The sequence below is a fragment of the Triturus cristatus genome, chromosome 10 (genome assembly GCF_964204655.1).
Source record: "Triturus cristatus chromosome 10, aTriCri1.1, whole genome shotgun sequence".
Classification (NCBI taxonomy): Eukaryota; Metazoa; Chordata; class Amphibia; order Caudata; family Salamandridae; genus Triturus; species Triturus cristatus.
This window is the reverse complement of record NC_140593.1, coordinates 908008099-908023043: the sequence shown is the minus strand read 5'-3', so window position 1 is coordinate 908023043 and position 14945 is coordinate 908008099. Positions and strand designations below refer to the sequence as shown.

At 50.6% G+C, this 14945-nt stretch overlaps 1 long non-coding RNA gene across 1 annotated transcript in view; it reads right to left on the bottom strand.

Moving 5' to 3' along the window:
- LOC146796234 (uncharacterized) overlaps window positions 1-478 on the bottom strand; it is a 182407-nt gene extending 181929 nt beyond the window's left edge. The window contains exon 1 of the long non-coding RNA XR_014969907.1: window positions 126-478. This is a non-coding gene — a long non-coding RNA (uncharacterized LOC146796234). The remainder of the gene's footprint in view (window positions 1-125) is intronic.
- Window positions 479-14945: the final 14467 nt, after the last annotated feature.

Genomic DNA, 14945 nt, shown 5'->3' with positions numbered 1-14945 from the left:
CTAAACCTGGGCCACCATGTCTCATGTTAGCGCTGCCGGGGCTCACTTTATGACAAGCGGCCGCTAGTAACAGGGTTGTTCTATTTTAAATACACATTTAAGCAATCCAGCCATGCAGTACTCACGGGGCTGTCCACAATACCGGCGGTCGGTCGATTGTTTCTGCTTTGGTCCCCGTCGTGGTTCTCATTGGCTGTTGAAATTACACCTTCGTGGAATTTCCTTGGAGGATGTCCACGCGCTGATGACTGCAATCACACAGAGAAGCAACACAGCCGGCAGCACGCGAGCCATGTCCGTCACCTGCTCAAGCGGGAGCTAGAATGAACACCCTGCTCGGACACAGACTCGGTGAGACGAGGACGTCACTTCCTTTACGTAACTTTATAGGGAGGCTTTCGGAGCTACGCCTTTTAATTGGGAAACCACCTACAGTATAGTGAATACGTGCTTCTCCCTGAAAGTTTATACGAATCTCAGAATAATTGGCCTTTGTAGGAGTGTCTACAGAGGCTGAGCTCTTCCACTGCCACTTAATGAAACCACTGAGGTGTGATTAACACGGAAGCATTTCTAGTTTGGAGTTGTTATTCAGCAGATCAACAAGCAATACAACTAAGATTAAAAAAAGCCTTAGATTTTCTCTCACAGGTGAATCAGAGTGGAAAAGTAATAGGGGAAAATACCAAATGGGATGGAACAAGGAAGTGAAAGGAGAAAAGGGGTGGTAATGTTATGTCATTAGTTAGGATAAAAAAGTTTAATCCTGAGTACTAGTGTGATCTGTGGATTGTCTGTCACTCCTTTTGGGGGATATACAACATTTTCTAAGATTGCGGTTGAAAAATCTGTTTTATTGAGGATTCTTCGTTACTTAAGGTGGAGGAACATTTCTGTGTAAGATTTACCAATTTCCGTCGATGTTGGTGGAAGTTCTGCCTGCATTCCAAGGGCACTGAAAATGCCCACCAAATTTGTGGTACGTATTCGAAGGCCATGAAATGCTCTCCCTAAAATGCTGGGCGTTAAATATGAGCATTTTTGCAACACTATACATTAGATCTCTATGTCCACACCATGACCACTGCCGCCACCTTTTTAACTCTGCCTGACATGGCGGTGGACTAATCACACTAGAGTGAACAACTGACCACCACTATGTGTCACAGAGTCAACTTTAGACACTGGTGGAGTCGTTGGCAAAGCTGGAAGAGTTTTTGCTGGTGGCATTCTTTACACCTAGGGTACACAATCCATAACTCACACAACAGCCATGCAAACCATAACCCTCAGACCAAAGTAATATTCATGATTGCACCCTTTATGAAACAGATGCAGTGACAAACATTGTAAATCATCTTACAGATGAGATTACATATCACTTTATCCATACCACTCTGACAGAGATGATTGGGAATGTAATATAATTTTGGGGTGTATTAAGTGTTACATTTTATTTTTTGGTAATTTTATTTATTGGAATAAATATTGTGAAGTCATAAACATCGCATTTGGTGTGCGAGTTACCATTACTTGTGAATTTCTACGTTTTTTTTGTTTTTATTTTATACTCATATATGCACTTGACCTGTTATTTTTTAGGTAAATAGCAGTGCTTTTTTTTAAACATATATTGAGGTGTTACAGCTTTATGAAAGTATAACTATACCTTAGCCTTTCATTGGTTTCAGTGATTTTTTGGTGGGGTTTTAATCATATTCCACATGCAAAAATTCAGTGGGCCCAAACCACAGCAAGTGGCCAACACCCCTCTAGGCATCGGCTCTGACAATGTGTAGCAGGGTTTGGTCGCAGACCCTGGTCTATTTGCCTGGCACTGTTTCCCACCTTTAATGGAGGACCTACCCAAGGCACGCCGGCAACCCCCACTTTATACAGTCTTTGGGCAGGCGGAGTGGGTGTTGTTAATGAAAGTGGGTAGGAACACACTGCTTGCATGTAACAGCGCCTTTACCCCTTGGCGTCTCGGTAGTTGTAGTTCAGCTTTTCACACAAAGTTTATATTATTTTTTAGCTAATGCCGTCTTTCGAAATCATATCTCTAGACACCAGTGTTTTGGGATTCCTCCCTCATCAGTAGAAAATATTTACAGGTTGCTGGACATGCTGCCAATTTTCTTAGGTATAATCTCACTCATGGCGTGCAGTCATTCCAAAGCTCGCCAACTTGGGGGCGGCTCACAAGAGCCTTTTATCAATGAAAGTGGGTAGCAATGCACTGCTTGCATGTAACAGAGCCTTTACCCCATAGCGTCTTGGTAGCTGTTGTTCAGCTTTTCACACAAAGTTCATATTAATTTTCAGCGAATGCAGTCTTTGGAAAACGTATCTCTAGACCCTGGTCTATTTGCCTGGCACTGTTCCCCACCTTTAATGGAGGACCTACCCAAGGCACGCCGGCAACCCCCACTTTATACAGTATTTGGGCAGGCGGAGTGGGTGTTGTTAATGAAAGTGAGTAGGAATGCACTGCTTGCATGTAACAGCGCCTTTACCCCTTGGCGTCTTGGTAGTTGTAGTTCAGCTTTTCACACAAAGTTCATATTATTTTTTAGCTAATGCCGTCTTTCGAAATCATATCTCTAGACACCAGTGTTTTGGGATTCCTCCCTCATCAGTAGAAAATATTTACAGGTTGCTGGACATGCTGCCAATTTTCTTAGGTATAATCTCACTCATGGCATGCAGTCATTCCAAAGCTCGTCAACTTGGGGGCGGCTCACAAGAGCCTTTTATCAATGAAAGTGGGTAGCAATGGACTGCTTGCATGTAACAAAGCCTTTACCCCATATCGTCTTGGTAGCTTTTCACACAAAGTTCATATTATTTTTTAGCTAATGCAGTCTTTGGAAAACGTATCTCTAGACAGTGGCGTCACTTTGGGGGTGGGGGGGGGTGCGGACCGCACCGGGTGACACCATCACATGGGGTGACACCACACCATCCGGGGACTGGGGGCGTGCTTTCGAAATGGAGCTACTGACTTCCTTTAGACCATTTATGTGTCCCTGCTTCCTTCCCTATGAGCGGCTGGGTCCGTGGCTGCATCACTGACTCCTTTCCTCGTGAAAAAAACACATCTCCTCAGATGTCCGGGCACGCCAAGAGCTCGAGGTGAGCCCAGCTCTTGCTATGCCTACGTAAAATGCATTAGGGGCCAAGGGGAGACTCCACTCATTGGGGCAGTTTTACAACGTTCCCTGCTACTCGTCCACCGAGTCACTGGCAAGAAGTTTCCTCCAGGAGCCAGCCGCCTCCGCCTGCCTGTCTCTGCGCCACCTCCCCTGAACGACGGCCGAAATGCATGACGACAAGGTAAGAGGAACGTGCTCATATGCTTTTAAATTTCATATTCTATAGTAAATGGCAAGGCGGCGTGTGGCTTGCGCGCCTGCTACGAAAGCGAGACTCGGGTTGGTCTCAACATTCCATTCTTTAGTTTTTTCGCTTCTTTGACCCACAGAATATTGACATTTGTTGCTCTGTCGCCCCTCTTTTTCAAACACCCCTGGCTGCAGTGGAGGAGGTCTGAGGAGAGTGCTGCCTCTTTAATCCTTGTAAGGGAGGGTGTGCCCTCACGTGCCCTTGGCCGCCGGATCCCTCCCAGTGGATCCCTCCCCACACCCCCCACTGCGGTGTTTACTCCTTGTGGACGGAGCTGGGAATCACTTTTGTTGAGCGGAGCGTTTGTTCACTGTGTCTCATTAACGAATCAGCAGGTGGCTCCGGGCTTTTATCCAATCAGCGTGGGCTCCTTGATTGTTGGCCAATCAGCGGGTGGCTCCGTGATTAATGCCCGCCAGGGCACAGTCACACCCCCTGCCTGGCACTCCTTGCTGTCATGTCTGCCCCCGCACAGAGGGCACGGTAGAGAGCGCGTCCCCGGTGCCTCTTCTGTGCCCCCTGCTATGGACATACGGCTAGGCGCCCTAATGGGCAGACTACTGGCTGGCAACCCTAGGCACGAAGGTGGCTAAAAGCAGCTTCACCAGCTGGCACAAGGCAGTGGCATCACTAGGGAGGTGCGGGGAGTGCGGACCGCAAGGATGACACCATGAGTTACCGCACTGGGTGACACCAACGCTAGTGACGCCGCTGTCTCTAGACACCAGTGTTTCGGGATTCCTCCCTCATCAGCAGAGAATATTTACAGCTTGCTGGACATGCTGCCAATTTTCTCGGGTATAATCCCACTCATGGCATGCAGTTGTTCCGAAGCTCGTCAGCTTGAGGCCGGCTCACAGAGCCTTTTATCAGTGAAAGTGGGTTGGAACTCACTGCTTGCATGTAACAGCACGTTTACCCCATAACATCTCGGAAGCTGTAGTCCAGCTTTTCACACAAAGTTAATATTATTTTTCAACAAATGTCGTCTTTCGAAATCGTATCTCTAGACACCAATGTTGTCTGCAGGACTTGACTATCACTTGGAGTCTACTAACCCCTAACACTCTACCCACCAAAAAGCCCTACAAAACCCAAAAACCTGACCAACAAATAACATATTTACCTCTCAAACAAAGTATTGAAAAATAATTTTCAAATGTAAAAAGTAATACTTAAGTAAAATTTAATAAACTACCCACCAAACCCGAAAATAAACACAACCCGAATAATAATGTGTGTATATATATTTTTTGGTCACAGCACAGCCCTTCTGTCCCCAGTGCTCAACCCAGTCCAAGTACGTCAATGTAAAAGTAGATTATGTTTCCTTCACAGAGAAAGTCAGGACTTCAATGGGGTTATCATTCAAGAATCTATTTATTTTATTGCAAAATAAAAAAAGAAGTTTTTGGTCCAGGAAACTGAATCTAGGTTATATATAGAAATAGATATAAATTCATTGAAAAAAACAAAGGTTAAAGTAACTTTATACTTAGGTGAAATGCTCAGTAACAATGTCATGCTTTAAACTCTAAAAACAAAAGAATTCACCAGTTATAGCTATGGTAATCTCAAGTAACTACTACTGGTGCCCTACGTTACCTCTAACTCACACCCCTGCCATGCACAGTTTCCTCATCAATAATTTAATTGCAAATGTTGCTGGGATATTATCAGTGAAGTCATGGAAGATATCATGAGTGATAAAATATATGGGTAATTAGTAGTGCATGGGTACGGCGCAAGTTATAGTTACCTTATAGCACGAGGTAACTATACTGGCCCTATGGCCACAACCCAGGCAACCAACCACATGCTGCATATGGCTGTTGGCTGTGCACAGCAGGAATTGGCCACAGGACATGACCTGCACCTAGGCTGTGGGCCCAGCCCACCCGAATGCAGCCTACTCCTCCCACATTCTGCCAACTTCAAGCCAAGCTGTGGCCAGTAAAGGGTTGTCCTTTGGCCCCTAGAGACCCCTTCCCATGGGCCGGAAACATAAATTAAGGGTAAAGGGCATGCAGCCCCGTCCCCAAGCCTTAATAAGTCCCAGAAACCCCATCCTCATGGCTGAATTGCATTAGAAAGGGGAGAGAAGTTGTATGGCTCCTCCCAGAGCCTCATTAGGCCAGACTGCCCCAACCCCTTGGCTAAATTCAATGAAAAAAGGGGCGGGACACGTGGCCTTCTACCTGAGCCTCATTAGTCCCAGGAACATCATTCCTCAGAGTGCCATTCTTTTCATAAAGGGCAGGGGGCACTTCCCAAGCCTAATTGGGTGCCAGGGACCCCATTCCCTGGGGCCAAATTCAGCAAAAATGTGAAGGGGCTGAATGAACCCCTCCCCCAGCCTTTAAAGGCCCTAGGACCCCGTCCCCTGGGGACATATTTAAATAAAAAAGGGGAGAGGGCACAGGACCCCCCTCCCTGAGCTCTCAGGCCTTGAGGAACCCATCTCCAGGGACCCCAAACCCCAGAGCAGTATTTTATTAAAAAGGGGAGGGGGCCATGCTGACACCCTCCCCAAATCTTCTGGGGCTCTGGCAACCCTATCCCTGTAGCTTCTCTTTAGAATAGGTGGGCACTCACCTAACCAACATGTGGGGGGCCGCAGGGAAAGCCCCAGGGCCCCCGTGGTCCCAGCAGGCTCCCTACATGGTGCGGGTGCCGGCATAGCTGCCCTCCGGAGGGTGCCCCTACCTATGCTTGCTCCCTCTGGAGGGGAGCAATATTGGTGCTGTTTCCCTGCCTGCAGTAGGGCAGGCAGTGAAACAAAACTCAAGTCTGGTCTCAGCCGGCAGGAGCATTTTTAAATCTCCCGCCAGCTGATAGTAGACTTCCATGTTCACTCCCGGTTGGTGGGAGATTTAAAAATGCTCCCCCCAAACAAGGGAAAACATATGTTTCCCTACCCACTGTAGTGTGGGCTGGGAAACTACTGTGTCACTGGGGTGACCTCCCCGAGACACTGCCACTGAGCTGGCCCCAAGTAATGGGGTCCCCGGTGCCTCAAAAGACTCAGGATGGCAGCCGCGTGGCTCCCCTCCATTTTATTAAGTGGGACACCCTGGGGGATGGGGTCCCAGGGACCTTTTTAAGGCTTGGAGATGGATGCCATGTGCCTCTTCCTTGTTTTTTTTAACTTTGGCTCCAGGGTACGAGGACCCTTGGGCTTCTCAGAGGTTGGGGAGTGGGGCCGCGTGCCCCCTTCCCAAATAAACAACATGCATCACGCCACTGGCCCCTGGCTCACCCCCAGGGGTTCTAAGGAAATAAGCATGGAGCCCACGCATTTTGGCCCCAGAAGGGGGCCCGACCAGCAGGTCTAAGAAGTCTACTGAACTGAGTACAGAGTCCTAAGATGGCAGACATCACTTCCTGGTTGATGTGGTGGCAGCCAATCAGATCTAAGCATGGGATTTATTTCTTGATCCCTCTTTTTCTCCCCCCACCTCCCCTTGATTGATCACTCTGAAACTTTCCATGTAGAACTAGACAAAGTAGGCCACGTGTTTGGGAAAATTAGTGAAGGTTTGTTTAAAAGCTCCAAAGTTATTAGCAAACCAAAAAAGGCTCTGTCTATGGAAACTAGGTCCTAACTATAACTAACTACTGGCCCACATGCCCCCACATGCCACCACCTAAAAAATAAAAAAATATGCTGCAGTGGGACCCTGTTCCAACCCACGGATCTGCAGTGCTGATTAAAGAAAAATGCTGATTGTTGGCCCCTGGGGACCCACCAATCCTAGGGGCCAGGGTATGCCTACTCTGCCCTGCCCATGTTATTTTTAGGTTGAGCCTAGGCAATGCTCATGCGCTGTCTGCAAGACCTGTAGTATTGAGTAAAACAAGGTAGCTCCCGCCTGCTGCTCACCATTTGTTAAGTGCAGTGTCGGTCTTATTTGCTGCCCAGTAATTGGTTTAGGCAGCAAACGTCACTTCCGATTTTTTCTCTTTAGCTTAAGATGTTTACAGCTAAAGCATGAATGCTGTGATTGCAGTGCAAATACTTGTTTAACCCTGCTGTAATTGCTGCAGCTCTCCAGAAGGATCCAAAAGCCATTATTTAGTTGAAGACCTGAACACCCTTTCTGCTGTACAGTTATCTCGGGACACATGCCTGCACCCTCTAACCTCCACTGTTGTTTCAACAATAGGTAGACACTTTGAGATACAAAGCCGTTGTCTGCCCAGACACATTGAACATCCCCCTGGGCAGGGTACCTTGGGGGTAGGCGCATGCAATGGTACGAGACATCTCTTTCCGCTGTTTTATCCCTCCCAGCAATCATATGATGAAAGAATGTCATCCGGTGTGCAGGCATGGCAGATGTTTCTGTCGTGCGCAGGCATGACTACCGATCAAAGACAGATAACGGGCATTCCTTTCCTACCACCATAATGCTGAGTTCAAAACACATCTTTCAGACGCACGTTCTTACATATCATGTCACCAGATGCTTCGTCTCTCAATGCCTAGGAAATAATAACAGTTCACATCCAGTCATCAGTCCTCTTGTTCATGCATGCTGTCTTCTGCCCATCAGTCCACCCGTGCATGCATGCTGTCTTCCGTCCATCCATCAACCCGTGCATGCATGCTGTCATCCGCCCACCAGTGCATGCATGCTGTCATCTTTTCACTCGTGCATGCATGCTGTAATCTGCCCACCCGTGCATGCATGCTGCCTTCCGTCCACCTGTGCATGCATGCTGCCTTCCGTCCACCTGTGCATGCATGCTGCCATTCCGTCCACCCGTGCATGCATGCTGTCATCCATGGTGTAGTGTTCGGCGCGCGCGAGGCGTTCTAGCCTTCCGCGTTGCCGAGGTGCGCTAGCGCTGACGCGTGACGTCAGACGCTAGCTAGTTTAAATAAAGAGGCGTGGCCTCGGCGCGGGAGTCGGAGCCGCGTGTGTAACCGAGTAATACCGGCTCCTGTGTCTTATTTAGCGCCGTTGCGCAGCTATGCAATCTAGAGCGTTTGAAACGCTACACTGGCGACGAGGGGTGTATTGAGCCCTGCTGTGCTGCTTGTGTGCCCCACAGTGTGTGTTTTGGCCACCCATGTGTCCCGAGCCTGGTTGTGAAGCCCCTCCTCATGGTGACCCGGCTGTGCCTGCTGTTAGGCCTGGTGGGGGACACTGCCAGTGCCCTGGAGGCCCATCCAGCCATCGGTGGTGACTCTGTGTGCGCCCTGGTGCCCCACTCCACAGCCTGTGAGAGGTATGTCTCGCCTAGGTGGTGCCGCGCCTGCTCCACGAGGTGCCTGACGACGGCCGCACCCTCCACCAGAGCAGGCCTACGCCGGGTGGGATCGCCTAAGCCTATGAGCGCCGGAGGAGTCCCGCGAATGACGTCTGGAGGTAGGCGCGCCCACCGGTTGGTGTAGAGGCGCGAGGGAAGTCAACGCGCAATGCCCATAGGGGGTGCACGCCCATCGGCGTCGACGCAGAGGAGAGGGAGCTGGCTTCCACCGCGTGCTGCGCACATGCCAAGATGGCGTCGATTCCCGCCATTGAGCCGTTTGCCGTTGATGGTGCCCCGTCGTCCCTTGCCCCGCGCTGGAGGGATTGGACAGACCGCCTACAAATTTACTTCGAAGGGGCTGGCATCTCGAGGGAAAGGCGCAGAGCGCTGCTGCTCCACCTAGGAGGCAAAGACATCCACCGCATCTACAAAACTCTCGTGGAAGCCACGCCGAAAACGTACCACACACTGCTGAACCCGCTCAACGCCCATTTCGAGCCCATGGCGAACAGAGACTATGAAAGGTTCATCTTTCGTCAAGCCAAACAGGAGGCGGACGAATCCCTGGATGCGTTCCATGGCAGGCTGAAGGAGTTAGCCAGCACGTGTGGGTTCCGCGACGAACAGGAGGAGATCCGAGGGCAGATCATACAGGGGTGTTACTCGTCCAAGCTTCGTGTCACGGTCCTCCAGGAAGAAGGAAAGCCCCTAGCGGACATCCTTACTCTCGGACGGTCGAAGGAGTTATCGCAGGCGAGGGCCTCGCATATGGAAGCAGCCCTACATCGCCCCGTGAAGACGGAGCAAGTGCAAGTGGCGGAAGCGGTGAACGTAGTGCGGCCTAAAGGGAGACAAGCCGGAGGGAAACGGCAACCGGAGGCGAAGAAGAAAGACTGTGGATACTGTGGCGGCCAACCCCACCGCATGCAAGACTGCCCGGCCAGAGGGAAAAAGTGCGGCGCCTGCGGGTGGATGAACCACTTTGCGGCGGTGTGCCGGTCCACCAGAGCCAAGAAGGAGGCGGCCCATGCGGTACAGGAAGAGGCAGACAGTGAAGACATGGACGACGACGCCGAAGAGTACCCAGTCCATTATGTGTTCGCGATCCACCAGTCGCAGAAGAAGAAGCGCAGACTTCCGAAATGTCGCATCTTAGTCCAACAACAAGAGGTAAAGGCGACAATTGACACTGGGGCCTCCATCGAGTTGATGGCCGCCAATGTCTACCACCAACTGCGTGTCAAACCCCCGCTACGAGAGGCGAAGATTCGGGTGTTCGCGTACGGCCAGAAGACGCCCATTCCCCTCATCGGGTGCTTCAAAACAGAGCTACAACATGGTGAGAGGAGCATCAGCACCACCGTCTATGTCACGGAAGAGGGCAGCGGGATGCTGCTGAGCAGGCAATCGGCCGAAGAGCTGAGACTGATCTCGTTTGCCATGGCAGTCCTGGAGGAAGAACTGGATACCATCATGGAAGAGTTTGGAGAAGTTTTTAACGGCATCGGGTGCCTGAAAGGAAAGGAAGTATCCTTACACATCGACCCGTCGGTCCAACCAGTGGCGCTGAGGCACAGGCGAATCACTTTCCACCTGAGGCAAAAGGTTGAGGAGGAGCTGGAGGCCCTGGAGAGACAAGGCATCATCGAAAAGGTCAGTGGGCCAACCCCGTGGGAATCCCCGATCGTCATCGCCAGGAAGCCGAAGCAGCCAGGACAAGTCCGCATCTGTGTGGACATGCGCCTCCCTAACGCCGCGGTCAAGAGAGAGCGACACCTGACGCCCACCATTGATGACATCCTGGGAGAGCTGAATGGGGCCAGGTGGTTTTCGAAGATGGGCATACGGTCAGGCTATCACCAGCTACCACTTCATCCGGACTCGAGGTATATCACCACGTTTTCCACACATGTGGGCCTCAGACGGTATCGGCGCCTGAACTTCGGCATCTCGAGTGCCGCCGAGGTATTCCAAAATACCATCAGAGAAGTACTCAGTGGGCTCCCCGGCGTGCTTAATGTGAGCGACGACCTGCTCATATACGCGTCAACCATAGAGGAACACCACCAGCGGTTGAGAGGGGTCCTCAAAAGGATTCAGGAGTCAGGCTTGACCCTGCACCGGGAGAAGTGTCAGTTCCTGCAGAACAAGATCAGTTTCTTCGGGTACACCTTCTCGGACCAAGGGGTGGCCCCAGACCTGGACAAGGTGAAGGATGTCCAAGATGCCCCAGCTCCGACGAACATTTCGGAGGCCCGGAGTTTCCTGGTCATGGTCAACTTCTGCGGCCGTTTCATTCCAGACCTCTCCAACCTCACCAAACCCCTCAGGGAGCTGACCAAGTCATCCACCACGTGGCAGTGGGGCCCAGAACAGGAGCAAGCGTTCCAAGCAACGAAGGCGGCCCTGTCCGCGGACACTACCCTCTCGTGCTTCGACCCGGCAAAGCCCACCAACGTGGCAGTCGACGCAAGTCCGTTTGGGTTGGGAGCGGTATTGACACAACTCCAGAACAACGAAGAGTGGGCCCCCATCGCCTACGCCAGCAGGTCCCTGACCGAAACGGAGCAGCGTTACTCGCAAATCGAGCGAGAAGCCATCGCCATCCACTGAGCCTGCCGGCATTTTCACGTGTATGTGTATGGACATCATTTCACGGTAACAACTGATCACAAGCCACTCATTCCTCTATTCCAAGGATCGTCCTCGAAGCCGCCACCCCGGATTGAAAAGTGGATACTTCAACTACAAGGGTACGACTACCGGGTGGAGTACAAACCAGGGGCCACGAACCCGGCGGACTATCTGTCACGGCACCTGAGGAAAGCCACAACAGAGGAGAAGGAGGAGGCCGAGGATACAGAGGAGTACGTCCGGTATGTGACGGAGCGGTCACAACCCCTCCCAATGAGCCTGCCCGCCATCATAGAGGCCTCAGAAGGTGATGAATGCGTGAGAGCAGCGGCGGAGGCTGTCAGGTCGGGAGATTAGAGGACAATCCAAGACTCGCTCAACAGAAGGACGCCCCAAGCCAAGCTGACACTGGAATCATTCTTGAAAGTGAAAAGTGAGCTGTCCGTTGACGCCCAAGGATGTCTTCTGCGGGGCCCGAGGCTAGTCATGCCGGCCAGCCTTGCTCAACAGGCGGTGGACCTCGCCCACAGGGGACATCAAGGAATGGTGAAGACGAAGGGCAGGCTCCGAGCCAAAGTATGGTTCCCAGGCATGGATGTGATGGTTGAGCAGACGGTGAGAACCTGCACGTGGTGCCAAGCCGCAGGACAGCCGAAACGCCCTCACCCGGTGGGGACCGAAGATAATCCCCTGAGACCGTGGGAGTGTGTGAGTGCCGACTTCGGACATCTCCCCGATGGACGGTATGCGTTAGTCATTATCGATGATTTCACCAAATACCCAGAGGTCGAAATCGTGGGGAGCCAGACAGCCACTGAAGTAATAGCGAAGTTCGAGAAAACCATCGCCACTCATGGCATATTCGGGGTGGTCAAGACCGACAATGCACCGCCTTTCCAGGGGCAGGAGTTTGCAGAGTATCTCAAGAGCTGGGGGATCCATCACCGCAAAGTAACACCACGGTGGCCCCAAGCCAATGGAGAGGTGGAGAGGTTTATGAGGACACTCAACAAAACCATTCGCATCGCCATGGCTGATGGATCTCCACTGGAGAGAGCGATATACAGTTTCCTGCGGGAATACCGGATGACTCCCCATGTCACAACTGAGGCAGCGCCTGGAACAGCCACCATGCGAAGAATCGTAAGTGATACGATCCCACACCACCCTACTTGGGTTCCGGCACAAGCCACCAATGAAAAGACCCTAGCCAATCGGATGCGCTCGAATGACCACGCCAGCCGGCGAAGGGGAGCTAAGGAGTCCACGATACAACGGCAGGATCGAGTGTACGTGAAGGACCGCTACCCAGGCAGCAAGTTCAGACTTCCTTTTGAACCACAACCATGGGTTGTAACCCGCCGGACAGGCACGATGGTGACCGCTCAAAGAGGTGCTGAAACAGTCACACGAGATGTGTCTTTCTTCAAAAAAGTCCACCCAGGAACACCTTCACGTCCCGGGGCCGAGCCAGAGGGGCCGGACCCCGACCAGCCGAGCGGAGATCAGGAGGGGGAGGACGGTCGGAGTGAGGAGGGTGGTCCCCAGTCCAGCAACCCGCCTGGCGGCTCCCCATCCTGGGTAGAGCCTAACAGCCCAAGGCGCAGAACCCCCGATGTGGCCCTTTCCAGAGGTGGCCCATCCCGCTACAACCTGAGGAAGAACCCGGCACCGTCATCCCAGCTGGCGGACTATATGGTGTAACCTGTAAGGACTGGCAGACTGGTAACAGACTCATCGTTGGGTTTTCTGGTTTTATGTTTTGCTTAATGTTTTATAAAGGTTGGAAGGAGTGTAGTGTTCGGCGCGCGCGAGGCGTTCTAGCCTTCCGCGTTGCCGAGGTGCGCTAGCGCTGACGCGTGACGTCAGACGCTAGCTAGTTTAAATAAAGAGGCGTGACATCGGCGCGGGAGTCGGAGCCGCGTGTGTAACCAAGTAATACCGGCTCCTGTGCCTTATTTAGCGCCGTTGCGCAGCTATGCAATCTAGAGCGTTTGAAACGCTACACATGGCACAGACAAGCCCTTTCCATCTCTCTCTTGCTGTCTCTCACTGTGATTAATCTTTAATAAAAATAAAAATAAAAGTACTCTCAGGAACATGTTGCCACTAGGCCGAGGACCGCAGAGAGAGAGTTTAGCAACGATACACATTTTTCTGCAGGAAGGCATTGTATCTCTGGTCTGGTCTGCAGGGAGACTTTCCAGAGTGAGGACTTAAACCTCCTGTCTAGCTCCACCCCTTGACAGCTCCCCACACATCCTCTGAAAGCTGCCCGAACAAGTTTACTTGTCATCTTCGCTCCCATTTCAACCGAAAAATCATCTTCAATTTCAAATATAGCAGAACGCACAGATGAATCAGGCCTCCTCTATGGCCACTATGCTGCATGTCACACAAGAAAGGAACAAGTGCATCCATTGCCTTCAACGTGGGTTGATTCTATAACACCGCACAAGCCCATTGCCCAGGCCTCAGGCTTGGAATCCAGCAGCCTTCACCAGGACAGTCAATGATTAAACAGTCTCATGCACCGGGGCACTCATTGCTGGGGTGCTAACTGATGCTAACTGAAGCATCTAACAATGAAAGCTGTGTATATGGTAAACACACACACATAAACAAGTGCACATGCACACAGATGTGAACACAAGCACATGCATACATACACGTGCATGCACACACACGGATATACACACACATACACAAGCACACACATGCATACACATATGCACGCGCACACACAGATATACACACACGAGAACACAAATAAACATGTGCATGCGCGCACACAGATATGCACACACAAAAGCACACATACATACACATGTGCATACACACACAAGCACACACATACATACACATGTGCACACACAAACACAAGCACACATACATACACATGTGCACGCACACATACAGATGTGCAGGCACACACACATATTGGACAGGCATGTTGAAATGGAAAATTATAAGTGCAAGTACTCATTACCAGAGTCCCTGCTTGTTTCTGAAAAGTGCCTGTACTCTCCAATTAAAAGTATTACGCCTGTATTGAGAAGTGCTGGTACTCTCCCTCTCAAAATAAACAAGCATTTGCAGTGCAATAGGTCTCGCATTTATGAGGGTTTAAGCTATTAGCATTGTAAATAACAATGCTTTTTAATTATCTTTTAAAAGCCAAACAATAAATAAAAGGCATTGTCATTTACAATGCTAATAGCTCAAACTCATGTAAATGCGAGACCTATTGCATTGCAAATGTTTGTTATTTTTATGTAGGGCAGCAGCCTGAGTCCCTGAGTCTTAAAATGGCTGCCCCCACATCTTTGCTGATGTGTTGCCAGCCAAGCAGATCTTATCTTATCTTAACTTAACTTATTGTACTGGGGTGAAATATACAAAGTTTTTTTAATCTTCCTTTTTCAAATACTAATAAACAGTTCAAAATAATTAGATATGTGGATTGTTGGGCTGAAATTAAAAACTCAATGCTTATGATTGGCAGGATTTCACAGAGGGAGCACTCTGAGTGGCTGGCCACAACACGAAAATAAATGTTGAGGCTGCCATTACAGGACTCATGCACTTGGCCCCCTGTCCTGAAAATGTTTGAACAAAAGAAATGAGTTGGCAGAGTAGGGATATCC